The 20,799-nt window shown below is 49.9% G+C and overlaps 1 protein-coding gene, 1 long non-coding RNA gene and 1 pseudogene across 11 annotated transcripts in view; 1 reads left to right on the top strand and 2 right to left on the bottom strand.

Annotated features, from left to right (window-relative positions):
• LOC132592788 (maestro heat-like repeat family member 5) overlaps positions 1–20,799 on the bottom strand; it is a 141,490-nt gene that overhangs the window by 1,824 nt on the left and 118,867 nt on the right. The window lies entirely within an intron of this gene.
• On the top strand, positions 500–18,412 carry LOC148683059 (tubulin polyglutamylase complex subunit 2-like; annotated as a pseudogene). Its single transcript, XR_015947659.1, has 4 exons — positions 500–591; positions 11,367–11,480; positions 12,248–12,409; positions 14,554–18,412. The product of XR_015947659.1 is annotated as a tubulin polyglutamylase complex subunit 2-like (transcript).
• On the bottom strand, positions 15,827–20,241 carry LOC118077693 (uncharacterized). 9 transcript variants are annotated; one of them, XR_015947662.1, is made up of 6 exons: positions 20,165–20,241; positions 19,080–19,196; positions 18,707–18,802; positions 17,250–17,407; positions 16,313–16,450; positions 15,827–16,012 (listed from the first exon to the last, which is right to left on the bottom strand). It is a non-coding gene; the product is annotated as an uncharacterized LOC118077693 (long non-coding RNA). The 9 variants fall into 9 exon arrangements; XR_015947660.1 differs by having other exon boundaries at positions 15,827–16,009; XR_015947661.1 differs by lacking the exon at positions 20,165–20,241 and adding exons at positions 19,589–19,718; positions 20,116–20,130 and having other exon boundaries at positions 15,827–16,450.

The raw sequence follows: 20,799 nt of genomic DNA, 5'->3' as shown, positions 1-20,799 counted from the left end.
TCCTCCCTTTCTCCCCCCCCGCCCGTTCCGAGTCCTCCCCATTGGCCGGCTCCTCCTCCTCCTCCCTTTCTCCCCCCGCCCATTCTGAGTCCTTCCCATTGGCCGGCTCCTCCTCCTCCTCCCTTTCTCCCCCCCCCCGCCCGTTCCGAGTCCTCCCCATTGGCCGGCTCCTCCTCCTCCTCCCTTCCCCCCCCGCCCGTTCCGAGTCCTCCCCATTGGCCGGCTCCTCCTCCTCCTCCCTTTCTCCCCCCGCCCGTTCCGAGTCCTCCCCATTGGCCGGCTCCTCCTCCTCCTCCCTTTCTCCCCCCCCGCCCGTTCCGAGTCCTCCCCATTGGACGGCTCCTCCTCCTCCTCCCTTTCCCCCCCCCGCCCGTTTCGAGTCCTCCCCATTGGCCGGCTCCTCCTCCTCCCTTTCTCCCCCCCCGCCCGTTCCCATTGGCCGGCTCCTCCGACTCCGTTTCTGGGCAAAGCACAGGCCCCGTCAGCCAATGGGCGCCGAGAGTTGGGCGCGGGGGGCGTGGCCGGGCGGAGAGACGTTGGAGTTGGCAGTTGGCGGTTAGTTCAAGATGGCGAGCGGGGCTGCTGGCTGGAGTAAGGCCCATCTCTTTACCTCAGGACTTGGGAGGATGAACGAGGGCCAAGGCTGGCGTGGTTCCTGAGCATGTGCAGAGAGCCGCCTCCGTTGCCTCAGGAGCCAGGACCCCCCCTCTCCTGTCTCTCTCTCGCCCTCAGGGCTGTGCGGAGGGTCCGGGGAGCGGGGCTGCTTCCTGTTCTCGTCCCAGGGCTGCTGCCCGTCTGCTCCTCCCTTCCCCAGAAGGCTCCCTCGGAACGGAGACTGGAACTCGGGGCTTCCCGGCTTGGGGGTCTGCCGTCCGGGGAAGACGCCTCTTGCCTGGCCCTCGGCCATTCTCGTCGGCCTCCCTAGCCTCTCCCCTTCCCCAAGGGACCCCAGACCCCGAGCCTCGTCCCCAGAAGGAGGGGCCCCCCTCCCTTCTGTGCAGAGCTAGCAATGGAGGCTCAGACCTCCAGGCTTGGAGAGACTTCCCACCATCCCAGTTCTGCTCTGATTAACAATTGCATCCACACACCCATTTCCTCTGCTTAAGTTGTGTTCATTAATCTGGGAAGTGGGGCAATGAAACGGGAGCTGTTCAGCAGCAGAAAGATTCCTATTTCAGCAGCAATACTCATAGAATCATAGAGTTGGAAGAGACCACAAGGGCCATCCAGTCCAACCCCCTGCCAAGCAGGAAACACCATCAAAGCATTCCTGACAGATGGCTGTCAAGCCTCTGCTTAAAGACCTCCAAAGAAGGAGACTCCACCACACACCTTGGCAGCTAATTCCACTGCCGAACCGCTCTTACTGTCAGGAAGTTCTTCCTAATGTTTAGGTGGAATCTTCTTTCTTGTAGTTTGAATCCGTTGCTCCGTGTCCGCTTCTCTGGAGCAGCAGAAAACAACCTTTCTCCCTCCTCTTTATGACATCCTTTTATATATTTGAACATGGCTATCATATCACCCCTTAACCTTCTCTTCTCCAGGCTAAACATACCCAACTCCCTAAGCCGTTCCTCATAAGGCATCGTTTCCAGGCCTTTGACCATTTTGGTTGCCCTCTTCTGGACACGTTCCAGCTTGTCAGTATCCTTCTTGAACTGTGGTACCCAGAACTGGACACAGTACTCCAGGTGAGGCCTGACCAGAGCAGAATACAGTGGTACTATTACTTCCCTTGATCTAGATGCTATACTCCTATTGATGCAGCCCAGAATTGCATTGGCTTTTTTAGCTGCTGCATCACACTGCTGACTCATGTCAAGTTTGTGGTCTACCAAGACTCCTAGATCCTTTTCACATGTACTGCTCTCAAGCCAGGTGTCTCCCATCCTGTATTTGTGCCTTTCATTTTTTTTGCCCAAGTGTAGTACTTTACATTTTTCCTTGTTAAAATTCATCTTGTTTGCTTTGGCCCAGTTGTCTAATCTGTTAAGGTCATTCTGAAGTGTGATCCTGTCCTCTGGGGTATTAGCCACCCCTCCCAATTTGGTGTCATCTGCAAACTTGCTCAGGATGCCCTCAAGCCCATCATCCAAGTCATTGATAAAGATGTTGAATAAGACTGGGCCCAAGACAGAACCCTGTGGCACCCCACTAGTCACTACTCTCCAGGATGAGGAGGAGCCATTGATGAGCACCCTTTGGGTTCGGTCAGTAAGCCAGTTACAAATCCACTGAATGGTAGCATTGTCTAGCCCGCATTTTACCAGCTTCTTTACAAGAATATCATGGGGCACCTTGTCAAAGGCCTTGCTGAAATCAAGATAGGCTACATCCACAGCGTTCCCTTCATCTACCAGGCTTGTAATTCTGTCAAAAAATGAGATCAGATTAGTCTGACATGACTTATTTTTCAGAAACCCATGCTGACTTTTAGTGATCACAGAGTTTCTTTCTAGGTGCTCACAGACTGTTTGCTTAATGATCTGCTCTAGAATCTTTCCTGGTATTGATGTCAGGCTGACTGGGCGGTAATTGGTTACAGGTAGGTAGCCGTGTTGGTCTGGATCGAAGTAAAATAAAAAAATTCCTTCAGTAGCACCTTAAAGACCAACTAAGTTTTTATTTTGGTATGAGCTTTCGTGTGCATGCACACTTCTTCAGATACCTGGGCGGTAATTGTTTGGGTCCTCTCTTTTCCCCTTTTTGAAAATAGGGGAAACATTTGCCCTCCTCCAGTCTGCTGGAACTTTGCCTGTTCTCCAGGAATTTTCAAAGATTATTGCCAGTGGTTCTGAAATCACCTCTGCCAGTTCTTTTAATACTCTTGGATGTAGTTCATCTGGCCCTGGAGACTTGAATACATCTAAACTAGCCAAGTATTCTTGTACTACCTCCTTACTTATTCTGGGCTGTGTGTCCCCTGCTGAATCATCTGCTCCATATTCTTCAGGTCGGGCATTGTTTTCTTTTTTGGAGAAGACTGAGGCAAAGAAGGCATTGAGGAGTTCTGCCCTTTCTCTGTCCCCTGTTTGCATTTCACCATCTTCTCCTCTAAGTGACCCCACTGTTTCCTTGTTCTTCCTTTTGCTACGGACATACCCATAAAAGCCCTTTTTGTTGCTTTTAACCTCTCTGGCGAGCCTGAGTTCATTCTGTGCTTTAGCTTTTCTGACTTTGTCTCTACACGTGCTGGCTATATGTTTGAATTCCTCTCTGGAGATTTCCCCCCTTTTCCATTTTTTGTACATATCCCTTTTAAATCTTAACTCAGTCAAAAGTTCTTTAGATAGCCAGCCTGGCTTCTTTAGGCACCTTCCATGTTTCCGTCTCATTGGCGGAACTCCTTGTGCTGCCAATCCTATCTTTGTTGCCGTGACAGATAGGCGCTTGCTTTTTGCAAAAAGCAAGCAAGCAAGCTGAGATTCTTCTTCAGAGGGCACCATGTTCTGTGAGCCTTCTGTGCTCCTACAGAATGATGCCATTCATGCCAGCAACCTAGTAATGGCTGCCTTTCTTCCAGACAACCCGATGCCCCTTGGCTCCATGACCGTCAACAGCATCTCCTAGCTAAACTGAGTCAGAGCGTCACCCGTCTACACCTTATCCAATGCCCCCACACTGGCTGACTTGGAGGACACCAACTGTCATGGATTTAGGTACAGAGCATCACGGGAATCGCAACGCTCCATGGGACTTTGGCCATTGAGAGGGAGAACGGCCTGGGAAAGTAAACTTCTGAACTCTAAGAGAAAGATTTCTGACCCTTTTGATCCCGTGTAACCTTGCAGCTGTGAAATCTCCCATTCCTGTGCAATAAGAAATTAGGGAGGAAACTCTGTCCGGTGTGCTCGGAGAACTAAAGGCGTTAATTGCCCTGTAGGTTGATTAATGGATAAACACAAGACATCTGTGTAGCCTCTATTTGATTGACAAGACTAACGGTTGTAGGTTCTTTGATTGGATTATTCAAACCTCAACTCTAACGTAGATTGGATAATGAGCCATAAGCCCACGTGGAACACCTCAAGGGTTTTGGGGATTTAAGTCTGTTAGAGATGAGTCCCTTTTGTCTTTTGTCCTTGGCTTTTGTCTTGCAAAATGACCCAGCAAGGTACTGCTGTCCTGTTCGTCTTCAAAGAGCCTGAGAGAGACTGAGGTCTGCCGTTGGCTCTTGACTGCAATTTGCCGGGATGGAGAGATGCAGTCTTGGATCAATCTTATTCTAAGTTTGTACTTGTAAGTTAGCTATGCTTTCTTGTTTTATCTTTGTATTCCCTTTATTTGAGAACTGTTGCATGTTACTTTGTTATGCTATTTTATAATAAATAGTTAAAAGAGATTTCTTGTGGATTTTGGTCCTTCCTGGTCGCATTGCTAAACCCAGTCCTAGGCTGCTTTGCCCTCTACCAGGCAGAACGTGTATTCCTTGTCCCGGAGGTCTGTAAGGGGACCCTCCCGGGTGGTGGCAGCGATACCGGTTAAAGAAGTGTCTAAAAAACCCCCGTTCGAGCCATAGAGGTATAGCCAGACCCTTTCCCGGGTAATGCAAGCAGCCCAGCAGCCTCCGGAGGGAGAGCGGGCAGTGCTAAAAGGGAAAGAGGTTGAGGGTACTGACGGGCACGAACATCACATGGTGGCAGCGGTGTGGGATGCGACTTTGTGGCCAGAAAGTGGACAAAATCCTTTGGTTATAATCCAGTTCTCAGAAAAGGGGTACAAGCGTTTTTATTTTGCTAGTGAGTTAGGACAATGGCAGCAGGCTTGCCTAGCGAGATTTTACAAGCTTCGGAGGAGTGGCAGCAGGAACGCAGCACCCACCCTTCGTATCGTTTTGCGGAACCAGATGATCGGTCTATGCCAAGGCAATCGGTTCCAGGAGTGTATTCTCCTTTAAGAGGGGCTGAGGAGTTAGCCAGAGAAGCCGAGAGGGAGCACGCGGAAGCGTTCAGGAGCCCTCGGTCTGCACATCAAAGGTGGACACAGCAGCTGGAGGAGGCGGGGCTGGGAAGCCAGGATAGGCTAAGTGTGCGCGCCTCACCGACAGCGGAGAGAGAAACGCCACCTTTGCAGCGGCAGCGGGAGGTGGAACAAGTACCTGTTGCACCGTACCCTAGAGATGAAAGAAGACCAGTTGCCGGAGAGGTTGTGGTGAGATCCCGGGAGATGACTTCCCCACCCCCACGCAGAGTAGAATGGGCCCGTGAGGACGTCCAGGGGGATCCATACGCACAACAGAGGCCAGAGCAGATGGGTCAGCACGCGAGCGGGATGCCGGCGGCCAGCCCTGAGAGATGTGGATATCGGGAACTGAGGACTCAGCTCCGGGAAGATCATCCATACGCCGAAAGAGAAGATCCAGAGTTTGAGGCGCAAGGCATTTCTGAGAGCCGGAGGGCATATGTTGCGTAAAGTGAGTATCAAACTTTGCCTAAGAGATTTATGGAAGGTGTGAGACTGAGGGAAAGACACTATGCGGGTGGGGAAACTAGAGCAGCCAGTCCCCAAGGGGTTAAACCTTTGGAAGATTCTTGGGAACTGCGGAGGCGGCCCCCCCCAGCATATGAAAGAGAGAGGATGCCCCGGGCTGAAGCTTTACGATTTGCCCAAGCAGAACTTCAGCGCAGACAAGCAAGAGGCCCCAGCTCTCTTCCTGCTCTAGAGTATTACAGTGATTGGCAAAGAGCTGCGGTGCCTAGACAGAGGGAATCAAGTCTCCAGGATATCAACCTCAAATATTTCCCGACTCACGACCCAAATATGGATGTTCTATCCTATTTAACACTGTTTGAGACCACGTGTGAGGAAATGGCAGTTCCATATCGGTACTATATGCCGATCCTCAGGTCCCTTGTGAAAGGACCTCTTCAGGAACTGATGGGAACGCTCTCACGAGAGCAAATGTTTAGTTATGAAACATATAAGCAATTGGTCGAACAAAGATTTTCGTTGGATTCTCAGCATTATCAGCAAGCATTTAGGAGGGCTGTTAAAGTGCCTCCTCACGAGAAATTCCAGCTATTCGCGGCGAAGTTAGAACAAAACTTTGGACTGTGGTTAGCGGCTGAGAAAGTGCAGACTTTTGAACAATTGAGACAACTGGTGCTCTTGGAGCAATTCCAGAGAAGTTTGCCATCTGAGATTGCAAGTTTAGTTGCTGATAGACACCCTCAAAACCTGCAAGAATCGGCTAGATTGGCGGAGGAATTCCGTTCTCATCGGGCGCACATGGCTCAGAAGCCGCCGATGGGAGGGGGCGGGACCCGGATGGGCCCACCCGGGCCAGCTAGCTCAGGCACGGCTCTTAAAGCTACAGCGCAACTAAAGCCTGCCGATTCTAAACCTGCATTTGGGAAAAGGGGAGCATCTCCAGGCAGAGGGAAGGAGAAGGTGGCCCCCTCTTCGGGTCTGTGCTTCCTTTGTCACGAAAGGGGGCACATCAAAGCCCAGTGTCCGATGCAGCTAGCTAGACGTTCCCCAATTGCTACGTCAACTCCGGCGGTACGCCAAATTGCGCAACCGGGAGAAGATTGGGATGAGAAGATCCGGCGTGCAGGAGTCCAGGGAAGAGCGGAGGAGTGTGGCCCTGAGCTGGGAAGGGGGAGAGGGATGGAACGGCCCCAGGGAGCAACCCCAACACCCCCGCCGGTTGCAGCGGCCCCTCAAGCCGTGAGATCCAGTGGATCCCCAGCGCCAAGTCAACCTGAGACTTCAGCTGAATGGGCTAAGATGCATTTCATGGCTCCCATCCGGATAAATAATATCAGAGTTAGTTCCTATCGGGACACAGGTGCGGATGTTACCAGCGTATCTAAAGGCTTAGTACGCCCAGGGCAGGTGCAGCCCCAGCCTTTGAAAATCACTCCGTTTGGGACTGAGTCTATTTACCGCCCAACGGCTATTGTTGAAGTGGAGTATCAAGGCTACTCAGGAAATCAGCTAGTCATTCTACATGAGCCTCAGGATTGCCATGTTGCAGCCCTGGTGGGCAATGATCTTGCATTCCTGGCTCACAAGCATCGACAGTCTTCCAGCGACCCTGCAGCTGATCCGCCCATTGGAGCCACCTGGAAGGAGGAGGAGGAGACACCTTCTCCAGTGGGGATTTACGTGCCAATGGAGGGCGGGGATTGTTTTGCTATGGGAAGCTTGGAAAAACCAAGCCTTGAGGGGGAAGAAGGGGGGCGGGATGTTGTGCCTCTTTCTTCTGCACCAGCCGTTTCAGCACCATCCAGCGTGGAGAGGGGGAGTTCCCCCCTCCCTTGCTCCTCGGCTGAGGAGGAACTTGAGACTGCTGAATTAGGAGACACGGCACGCCTGGCGAAGGAGCAGCAAGAAGATCCTACACTGCAGTCGTGTCGAGAAGCGGCCGGCGATACTCCAAGGGGGGAGAGGAGGGCCCGCTTCCTCTACAAAGAAGGACTTTTATTTAGGCAGTATTGGCCTAAAAGGGTTACAGACCGGGACTCTATTTTGCAGCTTGTGGTTCCTGAAATCAGGAGGGAAAAGGTTTTGAGTATGGCACACTCAGGGGGGCTTTCTGGGCATTTAGGGGTGCAAAAGTCTTTGGAACGCCTTACCCGATATTTTTATTGGCCCCAAGTGTACAAGAGTGTTCAACAGTATGTACGCTGTTGTGATGTATGCCAAAGGGTGGGGCACAATCGGGACAGCCCCCCTCATACACTTCAAAGTATTCCCTTAACAGCGGGAGTCTTTGCCAAATGGGCTGTAGATTTTGTAGGCCCTTTGCCTCGGACCCCCAGGGGGAAAAAATATATAGCCACGGTTATTGATTATGCGACTAGATATTGTTTTGCTGCTAGTCTGACTAATACCCGAGCCCCAGGTCTGGTACAATTTCTGTTCACTGCCTTTTGTTCCATGGGGATTCCCCAGGTTTTGATGAGTGATTTGGGACCCAATCTTTTGTCTGATGTGGTTCAACAGGTTCTGAAATTAATGGAAATACATCACCACACTTCAGTGGCTTATGAACATCGTATGAATGGATTAGTGGAGCGGGTGCAGTCCACCCTGACTTCTATGTTAAAGAAATGTGCATTGATCCATGAGTCTAGCTGGGATCAGGACTTGCCTCTGGTGGTAGCTACGTATAATGATTCCTACCAAGCAAGTCTGGGGTATGCTCCTAATCAATTGGTTTATGGGAGATTGTTGAACAGCCCTCTGTCCATGCTTAGAAAGCAGTGGGACCAGAGTGAGGATAGCCTCCAATTACCCTCTGTGGCTGAACATTTTCAGGCTTTGACCCAGACGTTGGCTGAGATTTGGGATCAAGCTAAAGCCAACCTGGAAGAAGCACGTAAAGAGTATACCCGCACACATGATGTGAAAGCTGTGGAGAAATGTTTTGAGGTGGGAGACAAGGTTCTGGTACTGAGACCCACACGTCCACATAAGTTGTCGCCTAAGTGGAGTGGACCAGGTGTGGTTAAAGAGAGACTTAGCTCTGTAAGGTATGTGGTAGAATGTCCAGAGCTACACCCATCTCCTCGACAATATCATGCCAACTCCATGAAATTGTATTGTGAACCTGACTCCAAAAGGGTCTTGGCTATTGCTGGAGGGCATGGGGGGGAGTCTCATTTGCCTTTGGACCTGCTGCAGGAGTTTAAGCAGGCTGGCTCCCTTGAGGATATTTTAAGATCCCCTACACTGAACGCCCAACAGGCTCAGGAACTATATGAGGTTTTGTTGCCCTTTGAGTCCGTTTTTAGTACAAAACCAGGTCGGACTCATTTGGCCCAGCATCACTTTGAGACTGGCACTGCTGCTCCCATTGCCTCACGACCATATCGCGTGAGTGAAGCCCATGCTCAGTGCATTGAGGCAGAGATCAAGGAAATGCTTGAATTGGGAGTTATAGTTCATAGCACCAGCGCCTGGTGTTCCCCTGTGGTGTTGGTTCCGAAAGGGGAGGGGCAGGTTAGGTTTTGTGTGGATTATAGAAAGATTAATATGGTGATGGTGCCGGACGTCTTTCCCCTGCCTAGAGTGGACACTCTAATTGAAAAACTGGGTCAGGCTAAGTTCATCTCAGTCTTTGACCTGACTAAGGGGTACTGGCAGATTCCCTTATCACCTGAGGCTTCTGAGAAATCAGCCTTTGTTACCCATATGGGTTTATATCAGTTCAGAGTCCTTCCTTTTGGACTTAAGAATGCCCCTGCCACATTTCAGCGCTTGATTAACTCTTTAATCGCAGATATGAGCGCTTATTGCTGTGCGTACCTAGATGACGTATCAGTTTTTTCAAACACCTGGGAGGAGCACTTAGAGCATGTGCAGAGTGTGTTTACTAGATTCAAAGAAGCCAATCTTACTGTGAAAATGGCGAAGTGTCAATTTGCCCAAGGTGAAGTGTTTTATTTGGGTTTTCAGGTTGGCTCAGGCTATATTGAAGCCCTGGAAGCAAAAGTTCAGGGGATCCAGGATTGGCCCCGACCCAAGACCAAGCGGGATGTGTTATCTTTTTTGGGAGTGGCTAACTATTATCGTAGATTTATTGTACATTTTGCCACCATTGCCGCTCCCCTGACTAATCTGTGTAAAAAAGCGTTGCCTACCAAAGTAACTTGGACGCCAGAGTGTCAGCGGGCTTTTGTGTTGTTGAAGCAAGCCCTGACCAGTAATAAGGTAATGCTAGCCCCGGACCAGCAGAAACCCTTTGTGGTCCAAACGGATGCTAGCCATACAGGGCTGGGAGCAGTCCTGCTTCAGAAAGACCCCGAAGGGGAGTTGAGACCAGTGGTTTACCTGAGTAAGAAGTTACTACCCCGTGAGCAAAATTATTCCACCGTTGAAAAAGAATGTTATGCGCTTTTATGGTCTCTTTCCCGGCTGAAGGTTTATCTTTGGGGGGCGGAGTTTCAAGTGCAGACTGATCACTCGCCTTTATGTTGGCTATCACGCATGAAAAATTCCAATCAGAAACTGTTAAGGTGGAGTCTGGCCTTGCAGGATTACAATTTTACTGTGGTTCATATCCCTGGAAAGCAGAATGTTGTGGCGGATGCCCTCAGTCGCTTGTATCAGTCTGTTGAGTAACTGTTATGTTTATTATGATTCTCACAGGCTGGGTGTCCTACCTTACAGGGGTGTGCGGAAATGTGGGACGCCTTGACCCCAAATTTCCGTTAGGGAAGGGGGTGTCATGGATTTAGGTACAGAGCATCACGGGAATCGCAACGCTCCATGGGACTTTGGCCATTGAGAGGCAGAACGGCCTGGGAAAGTAAACTTCTGAACTCTAAGAGAAAGATTTCTGACCCTTTTGATCCCGTGTAACCTTGCAGCTGTGAAATCTCCCATTCCTGTGCAATAAGAAATTAGGGAGGAAACTCTGTCCGGTGTGCTCGGAGAACTAAAGGCGTTAATTGCCCTGTAGGTTGATTAATGGATAAACACAAGACATCTGTGTAGCCTCTATTTGATTGACAAGACTAACGGTTGTAGGTTCTTTGATTGGATTATTCAAACCTCAACTCTAACGTAGATTGGATAATGAGCCATAAGCCCACGTGGAACACCTCAAGGGTTTTGGGGATTTAAGTCTGTTAGAGATGAGTCCCTTTTGTCTTTTGTCCTTGGCTTTTGTCTTGCAAAATGACCCAGCAAGGTACTGCTGTCCTGTTCGTCTTCAAAGAGCCTGAGAGAGACTGAGGTCTGCCGTTGGCTCTTGACTGCAATTTGCCGGGATGGAGAGATGCAGTCTTGGATCAATCTTATTCTAAGTTTGTACTTGTAAGTTAGCTATGCTTTCTTGTTTTATCTTTGTATTCCCTTTATTTGAGAACTGTTGCATGTTACTTTGTTATGCTATTTTATAATAAATAGTTAAAAGAGATTTCTTGTGGATTTTGGTCCTTCCTGGTCGCATTGCTAAACCCAGTCCTAGGCTGCTTTGCCCTCTACCAGGCAGAACGTGTATTCCTTGTCCCGGAGGTCTGTAAGGGGACCCTCCCGGGTGGTGGCAGCGATACCGGTTAAAGAAGTGTCTAAAAAACCCCCGTTCGAGCCATAGAGGTATAGCCAGACCCTTTCCCGGGTAACGCAAGCAGCCCAGCAGCCTCCGGAGGGAGAGCGGGCAGTGCTAAAAGGGAAAGAGGTTGAGGGTACTGACGGGCACGAACATCACACCAACAATGAAGGAGGTACTGCCCCACCTCACCCCTTTGTCCATGGGAGACCTCAGTCCTTTCCGCTCCACCAGTTTCTGTGACCTTATACGCAATCCCCACAGACACCCAGCTTCCCGAGCTCTGCATGGCTTGAGTATTCCTTGCCCTGCACCCGATGAGAATGCCTGCCTGCCTCACTCAGCCTTTTCTTTCTCCCCAAAGGTAACGGGGGTCAGTCAGAGAAACCTCACTTGGAGTCGTGGAGCCTGGTGTTTGAGCTGGACCCAAGCAGAGGGAATTGGAAGGTCTGCCTTGTGTACAAGAACACCAAGCCGGGTATGTTGTGTGATACCAGCAGCCCAAGAACTGTCTTCCCTAATCGACCCCATCTGCAAGCCCCAGTTGCCTTTTGTCTTTGTGGGAGATGATTTGGACTACTGTTCCTAGCAACATACCATTGTGCTGGCTGAGAGTGATGGGCTTTGTAGTCCAGAACATCTGGAGGGCACAAGGTTGAAAAAGGCTGTCATCTATGATGGCCTGTGATGAAGTTTTCCTGAAGCAAGCTATGCTTTGTTGTTGCTGTTGTTGTTAATATTATTATTGACATTTGTATACCGACCTTCATCCACAGATCTCAGGGCGGTTCACCACATAAAATTACTATATCTTTATATCTATATCTATTGTATATATATGCATAATAAAAATAAGAAGAAAAGCAAAAATCCCCCTCACCCAGCGCATTTAGAAAGGTAGAGATCAGGCTTGGTTGAAGGGGAACATTTTCACCTGGCACCTAAAGATAGGTAGTGAAGGTGCCAAGCGAGCCTTCCTGGGGAGGGCCTTTCACAAACAGGGAGCCACTGAAGAATAGGCCTGTTCTCATGTGGCCACCTTCCGGACCTCTCGTGGAGGAGGCACCTGAAGAAGGGCCTCAGAGGATCAATTTCCCTTGGAAATGCCTTTATCCATTGTGAAAAGCACCGAGGCCCAGATCGTCATCCATAGGCCTCAAGAGTTCCTTATTAAAAACCCCTGAGAGGTGGGGGGGTCCGTTCTTCTCATCCTGCGGCACTAATAGTCTCTCTTCTCACTTCCAGTTGTCACCCCGGATTCCGAGATCTGGCTTCTGGACTGAGCTCTCGACTGGCATTTCCTCACCAAAACCCTTCACCGCTTACTACCGGCTCCTGATCACCCACCTAGGACTGCCACATTGGCAGTATGCCTTCACCAGCTGTGACATCAACCCCCAGGCTAAGGTGAGAGAACAACAAACGGCCCGTCCCTTTTCCTAGGGTCTGCCGCTCCTCCCCATTCTGCCTTCACAAAAGCCCTGCGAGGGAGGTCAGGCTGAGAGTGAGTGATTGGCCCAAGGCCACCCAGTGAGCTTCATGGCCAAATGGGAATTTGAACCCCAGCCTCCCAGGCCCTAGACCGACATTCTAATCCATTGTGTCTCAAACTTGGGTCCCCAGCTGTTGTCTGGACCCAAGTTTGAGAAACACTGCTCTTACCACTATGCCACAGCACCTCTGCACTGACTGGCTGCTGCTCTCCAGAGCTTCAGGTGGCATGGTGGGGGTCTCTCCCAGCCCTCCTTGGAGATACCGGTGGGGATTTTCATGCAACATAAATGCTCTCGCCTCTGAACGAATCCTTTTGACCCGGGGCTGACGTTCTTCCATTCCCTTGCTCTGTTCTGCATCACTTCCACTTTCCCAGAGAGGCATTTGGATCCTGACTCTCCAGGATTTGGGGAGCAGCAGCTGTTCTCAGCCCCATTTGGAGATCCCCAGGAATTGAACTCTGCACCCAACGCACACACTCTGACACAGAAGCACGATTCTTCCCTCATGAGCTTAGGATATTACTGTGCTGTGGTGTGATATCTCTTCTGCAGCTCTGTGCCAAGAAGGCCTTGCAAAGGGTAATAATAATAATAATTTAGCAGGTCATCCAGGAATTGAATTAGGGACCTGCTCCATCCAAGCAGACCCCCTTTTGTCCCTCAGCCCATCTAGCGGGATTCCTGTGTGAGGCCTCCGGTCCCACGGCCGGCAGATACTGTAACAAGCCAGGAGCCAGGCCTTGAGAGGCCCTCACCCTTCCATCGCTCACCTTCCTTCTCTGCCATGTGCAGCATTACTTTTATCGCCATTTTTGATAGTTATCAGACGGGCAATTTGACAGACAGGCCAAGGAGCCTAAAGTCCTCTGTGTCAGGACAGCCTTTGTGTTCCAGAGCTATGCGTGTTTGGGATCCTCTGAGTTCCCTGGTTTACCTTTCTTTTACCTGTCCTGCATCTCCCACAAGAGACTCTTTCCACTTCCTCTGTGCCATGCCAAACTTCATAAACTTCTATCGTGCTGCCTCTTACTTGCCTTTTCTCCTCACCAAAAAGTCCTCACCTCAGCCACCTTCCTTCCTAGGGGATTCGCTCCATCCCCTTTGTTAGGGATTTTATAGGGGGGGCACCCAAACGCGGCTTCATTTGGGAATCAAGATTGGCACAAATGCCCTCAAGGGACCCCGTCTGATCCTACAACACCACTCTAGTATCGCACCAACATGAACACCTCGATCGAACCCCTCAAGATCAAGCCCTGTGTAATAAAGGCTCCTTTTCCTACCCTTTCTCTGTTGCCTGAGACTCTATGTAACCATATTTCTTTATGAATGAATATCGTGTATCTGTATTTCTAAATGAAACCCCCTTTTGCTACTCTGGCCAAGGGCTCTCAGGGATGCAGGGAACAGCCATAATCCTTTAAGCGAGAGGTCACGTAGCCAGGGTTGTGCTCCTCTGCATATCCATAATCCATTCAGGTACCATCTCCTACCACTCCCGACCCTCTGAAGCCAGAGGCAATACACACACCTGGACCCATTGTTTTTCCCCACCAGGTACTCAAGGATCCTCTCCCAGATACTTACTGGTACTTGCTTATCAATGTCCTGGGACATCGTGCATTGTTACCTTATGTTTACCTGTATGCTAATGCCCCTTGCACCTTCCCCTTTTCTGTCGTTTTACCCTGTCACAAGTGATATATGTATGATGCTTTCGATGTGCATTATGGGATGGTGGTGGGAACTTTTAAAAGTTCCTGTAGCCCTGTTCACGGTGTTCAGTCTGGCATTGAACCTGCTGCGCAGTAATAAACCTTGCTGTTTGCTCCGGATCGTGGCTGGACGCCTTCCTTTTATACTCCGCAACGACCACAGGCCCTTGCCTCTTGAGCTGGGTGGCTGAGCATTCTCACACCCAGAATTTTGCCCTAACACCCTTGATAATTTTGGTTGCCCTTTTCTGAACTTTTTCCAACATCCTTTTCGAGACGAGGCGGCCAGAACCACACGCCTGCCGTTTGCTGCTCCTCACTTTCCCTTCTCCTTTTCCAGCAAAGGTTCAACGTGTACAAGACCGTCCACTGTCAACACGGAGCAGCTCTCTGAGGAGGCCGATTCCTTCGTGAAGAAGCTGGAGCCAAACCAGGTCTTCCTGACATTGCACAGCAGCACCTCAAAGCCCTGTGCCCCCCCCCTTGCTTATTCCAGTATCCCTCTGGTCAAGACCAGACCCGGAGGCAGGAATAGTCTTCAAACAACGACCAAACCTGCCTCCTTGGTAATGGCATGGTCTGGACTTAGCGTAACTCCTGCTGCTGCCCGTGATCACTGAGATCGGATGTCCCAGGACACACAAACGCACACACACCCCGTGGAACATGCTCCAGCCATTCTGTTGGAGCCAACTCCTGGGCAGCCCTGACCCTCTCCCCTTAGGAACAGAACGATACAAAACTCTACCTGTGCACAACCCAACACCCACCCACCCCCAAGAGAGAAAGAAACACACAAACAAAAGAACATGCCAAAAAAGGACAATTTAATATATAAAATATAAAAGATAACATATAATTTATAAGCTGTTAAATATAATTTATAAACTATTAAATTAATAAACTATTAAAAAGAGGAGCCCCCTCTGCCGAGTATCAGCCGCAGTCCATGTGAATCGTATACATACATACAACAAAAACCTCCGTTACGAACAAAATTTACCTATGTAAACATGCGTAACTGGCTGTTATAACAGAATATACAAAAACCTACAAGATCAACATAAATTCAAAAGTACTTTCGAAGCAGAAATAATATTAGAATTCCACAAGAGGAGGTGTCCATCAGGTGTAGAGGTGACAACAATCTCTCCAATTGGCAAACAGGCGTGGCAAGCCAATGTCCATAGACAAGGTTCCCGGGTTACGTCCCTTATTTCGCCCCAGTTAGGCTTGCAAAGATAGAAACATCGACTCAAAGCTCTAGGTCAGGCATCCCCAAACTGCGGCCCTCCAGATGTTTTGGACTACAACTCCCATGATCCCTAGCTAACAGGATGGTCAGGGATGATGGGAATTGTAGTCCAAAACATCTGGAGGGCCGCAGTTTGGGGATGCCTTCATTTGGCATTACACCTAGAGCTCCTCTTGTGGAATTCTAATATTATTTCTGCTTCGAAAGTACTTTTGAATTGACTTATCTCCACAATAATTACTTCATGAACACTTCATTCATTTTGGACTGAATCCTTGTTGATATTTTGAACATGGGGGTGTCCCTTTTCTGTTGACTTATGTTGATCCTGTTGGTTTGATAAATTCTTTGAACCAAGTTTTGAACAAGTTTTTGTATATTCTGTTATAACAGCCAGTTACGCATGTCTACATAGCAGTCCATGTGAAGCCTGTCAGTGGAAAGAGGCAGGGTAGGGCCCTCAGGCTCCCGGCAGGCAGTCCTGAGTCGCCGTAGCAGCAGCGGAGGGATGCCTCTGTCACCGGAGCCATGGCTGGAGGACCTGCTGGCGGAAAGAGATTGGAGGCGGGGGCACATTATTAATATTATTATTATTATTACATTTTTATTTATACCCCACCCTCCCTGGCCAAGAACATTCTTGTTGAGACCAGCCTACCCAGATGATTCGAAAGCTGGTGCAAATGTTCATCTGGTTAGTTTTTCTCATCGCTCTTTTCATCTCTTGGAAGTTTGTTTGTTTTATTACAATCAAACAGCATATACATTTCATGAAATCAAGAGTAAGTTGATCCCCATTTCCCAGAAAGCAGGCCTCCCCTGCCAGCCCTTTTCACCAACTTACCTTATCAAAAGACGAAGGCCTTTGAAAAAGCCTTCTGGACTTGACAGCATCTCCCAGCACCTTTCCTCCCCCAAAGCACTGTATTCCTGGACGTAGCCACCAGACCGGATGAGGTTTTTCAGGGCCTGCACAGTGGTCCTGAATCAAGGGAAAGAATGAAGAAGATTCTATTTATTCATTTATCCATTAAAAAAACTGTATCCTGCCCTCACCCGTAGATCTCAGGGCAAACACAAGATAAAAAGCACCAAAGAAATCATAGAAGCCGGAACAAATTCGAGCAATGGAAAGGGCGTCAGGTGTTAATCCGCCCATGGCCGGACTGAAGAGGAACCTTTTTGCCTGGCATCTAAAGGTATCTAAGGAAGGCACCAGGCAAGCCTCCCTGGGGAAGAGCGTCCCACTCATGGGGAGCCACCACAGAAAAGGCCCCACCCGCCGGACTTCTCGTGGAGGAGGCACATGAAGAGGGGCCTCCGATGATGGGTAGCTTCACCTGGGGAGTTGGAGGTCCTTGGCAGCTTGCAGTCTTGAGCTGCTTGGCCTGATGGATCCAGCCACAACCCCCAGCTCCCCCAGCCTCCCTCCCACATCTTTCCAGCACGTGATGGAGACTTCAGGTTCCATGGCACCCCAATCAGCCCATCCATCGTGCGGGCGGGAGAGTCTCCAACATCCCTTCCCATCCTAGTGTCCTTCCGATGTTTTGGACTACAACAACTCGCATCTTCAGCCCAGTTGCGCTGGCTGGGGCTGGTGGGAGTTGTGCTCCAAAAGGACTGAAGAGCACAGGGCTTGGGGAAGCAGGGCCTCCATCTCCAAATGAAGCCTATCTCTTTGGTGAGGGCTGAGCCATGACGGCCACGGGTCAGGCTTGCAAGCGCCCAGAGAGAGAAGGGAGGGAGGGCCACCCCAAATGTATTAGCAGGTCCCTTACGCCAGCGGGTCGAGGCGGGGGCCAGCTATACTTCTTCTGCTCGCCCCAAGCAAGAAGTATAGCTGGGTGGCCAGGGCAAGCAGGAGGTGGCCGAACTTGTCCTCCACTATAGCTCCAGCCTCAGGTAGCGACAGCAGCAAGCACAAAACGTTGGTAGCCTGGAGGGAAAAGGACAGGAGAACAGCGTTCAGGCCAAGATCTCCCAGACCCCTGCTCCATCTCTCCGTATTGTCTACGCTGACTAGCAGTGGCTGTCCAGGGTTTCAGGCGAGGGACACCCCGGCGTGGAGATGCATGAGGGGGCTGGGGGCCACCATCCACTCAATCAAGTTCTCCATTATATACTGGAGGCTGAACAGGCGGCCGATCTCCAGGTGAAAAAGGAGCTGAGAAAGAAAACACTTGATGGTGTGCAAGGCCAAAGAAAGTGCCGCGAAAAGCAAAGTTCACTACCCTATACCCTCCAAGTGTCCACATCTGCACTTTGTTACCTAAGTAGGGTTGGGTTTGGGGATATTCATGTCAAAGAATGTTTTTGGCCTACAACTCCCATGATCCCTAGCTAGCAGGACCAGTGGTCAGGGATGGTGGGAATTGTCGTCTCAAAACACCTGGAGGGTGTTTTGAGACGACAAAAACCTCCAGTTCCCCACTGGGACCAACAAAACCTCCAGTTTCCCACTGGGACCAACAAATATATTATCAATTTCACCTCAAAAATTATAATTCGGAACTGGGAAAAGTTCGGAAGGGGGCAACCAAAAGGACTGGGATGGTTATGAAGCTCTATGGTCGCAGCATTTGGGGGGTTTTAGTTTAGAAAAACGGCGAGGAAGAGGAGATGCAATGTATGGCAAGGAGAAAGTGGAGAGAGAGACATATCTTTGAAAGGAAACGAATGTGTGCTTTGCACAAGCATTCCTAGCAGAACAGAGGGTTAGGATTCTTCTCCTGTGCTGCAGTCATGGGATTGTTTATATCCCTTGTTGGTGTATGTTTTCATTCCACACTGTGGGAAGTGACAGGATGTTTGTATTACTGTGTTTCCGTGATGTGGGACGTTTGTCCTTTGCTCTTTCTCTTTGCTGTCTGATGCTGAAGAGGAAGGAGCTGAGTTACAATGCTCCGAATGTATATATGTAAATAAACGTTGTTTAGCCAAATGCTGCTGTGCTATTGAGTCTGTACGCTGACTACCTATACTCTGCTGATCCTGAAGTGTGCTGATGTCTCTAAGGTATCAGTCACCGTGTTCAGGCTGGAGAAAGATTTTGAATCTCCCAAACAACCGACCAGGTCTCCTACTCGTGTGTAGGACTTCCTGACACAGAGGCCCCTTTCACCATCAACAGCCACAACCAGTGAGTTGGCCACAGATGCCCCCTGGGCAATCATTTCGAGAGGGTCTGTCATCCGGCATGCTCCCCCCGGCTCTGACATCTTGGGGGCTCCCTTACCACTAATATATCCTGCAGCGTCTCCAGAGGGGGGGCCTCCGACAACAAGCTGGTGAGAATGTTGAGGCAGGTGTTGATGGTCTCTCAGTAATAGTCCTGAAAGGAGAGAAGCAATGGATTCAAACGACAAGAAAGAAGATTTCACCTAAACATTAGGAAGAACTTCCTGACAGTAAGAGCTGTTCGGCAGTGGAATTTGCTACCAAGGAGTGTGGTGGAGTCTCCTTCTTTGGAGGTCTTTAAGCAGAGGCTTAACAGCCATATGTCAAGAATGCTTTGATGGTGTTTCCTGCTTGGCAGGGGGTTGGACTGGATGGCCCTTGTGGTCTCTTCCAACTCTATGATTCTATTCTATGAGTGAACCAATGGTCACCTCTAATCAGGCGTTATTTTGCTCCGGTGATCTGACTGCCGCACCATCTAACCTCACTGGCAGCCTTTCCAGCGGTGGACACAGCCAGGTCCGAGTCAGCCTGAAGGTTCAGGAGAGCTGCAACGGAAGAAGGAACATGAGAACGGACTTCCGGAATGGATTAAGTTTGAGAAGCAAGGTAATACCCAATTTGGTCCTAGGTGTGGAGTCAGTATACCCCCCAGGCTCCAACCCTTCGGTGAAGCCAGAAACTCTGCCCTAGGGCACAGTCTGGAGGCATGTGGTGCTAGGACCCTGGCGGAGCTCAGGAGGTCTGCTCAGTGCCAGGATGGGGACCACTTGGGATTGGGAAACAGTGGCACACCTCCTGGAGTCCTATGACAGGAGAAAGGCAGGATGTGCTGGATTTTTCCGTGTATAAGATGGGGAATTCCAAATTAAGAAAACGGAGGGAACTTGCCCAGAGTTGCTGAGCTTTTTTAGGGGGGGGATTTCCAAAAATCGCTCACCCGCCGGACCTACGCTGCCACTCGTCCGCGTCACAAAGCCCACCTATTGTCTGTCTGTCCCCTCGCTGGCAGAAGCCACCAATCGGCCACCCAATTGCTGCAGCGATCAACACCAGCCCTCTTTTAGTTCCTAAAAGATGTGAGCATAATAATACCAAAGGGAAATCAACAAAAATTATATATACAGTAAATGGCTCTCAGGGAAGAGGACAGTCTAGGTGAATAATGAGAGAAAGGAACAGTATATGCAGATAACGAGACTGCATGGAAAACAAAATAGGACATGATTCAGGTAGGTAGCTGTGTTGGTCTGAGGCAGTCAAAATAGATAAATAATAATAATAATAAATTGCCCAGTAGCACCTTAGAGACCAACTAAGCTTTCGTGTGAAGGCACACTTCTTCAGATACACGTTCCTGCAATTACTTGCCTACAGTATACTGTTCCTTCTATGGCAAACTGCTTTTCCTCACGATGCATTTATATATAATATGCTGCTGATTTCTCTTGGATATCTTATGCTCACATTGTTCATGAACTCAAATCCCCTCCTGAGGTAAAGAGACGGGCCTTACTCGCCATCTTGAAGTAACCGCCAACCGCCAACGTCTCTCCGCCCGGCCACGCCCCCCACGTCCCACTCTCGGCTCCCATTGGTTGACGGGGCCCGCGCTTTGCCCAGATACGGGGGGGAGGAGCCAGCCAATGGGGAGGACTCGGAACGGGCGGGGGGAGACTGGGAGGAGGAGGAGCCGGTTCTCCCATTGCCTTCTGGGAGTTGTAGTGCCTGCTCTCCATACCTCCCCACTACAGAACGGACTGACAACGTAGTGCAGGCAGAGGCAGCCTCCAGATGTTTTTTGACCTACAACTCCCATCATTCCTAGCTAACAGGAACAGTGCTCAGGGATGATGGGAATTGTAGTCCCAAAACATCTGGAGGGCCGAGTTTGCCTATGCTTGACATACTTGCTTGTTGTGGTTGTGGAGGCTGAGAGGCAGAGACTGCCAGCACAGCGCCCTGATCTTTTCCTATATTTATCATCACAACAGCCCTGCGAGGGAGGCCAGGCTGAGAGGCAGACTGCCAGCACATCGCCCTGATCTTTTCCTATATATATATATCATCACAGCACATCACCCTGATTTTTTCCTATATTTATCATCACAACAGCCCTGCAAGGGAGGCCAGGCTGAGAGGCAGAGACTG

This window comes from Zootoca vivipara, unplaced genomic scaffold (genome assembly GCF_965207765.1).
Source record: "Zootoca vivipara unplaced genomic scaffold, rZooViv2.hap1.1 HAP1_SCAFFOLD_29, whole genome shotgun sequence".
NCBI classification, from domain to species: Eukaryota; Metazoa; Chordata; class Lepidosauria; order Squamata; family Lacertidae; genus Zootoca; species Zootoca vivipara.
This window is presented reverse-complemented; position numbering and strand designations above follow the sequence as displayed.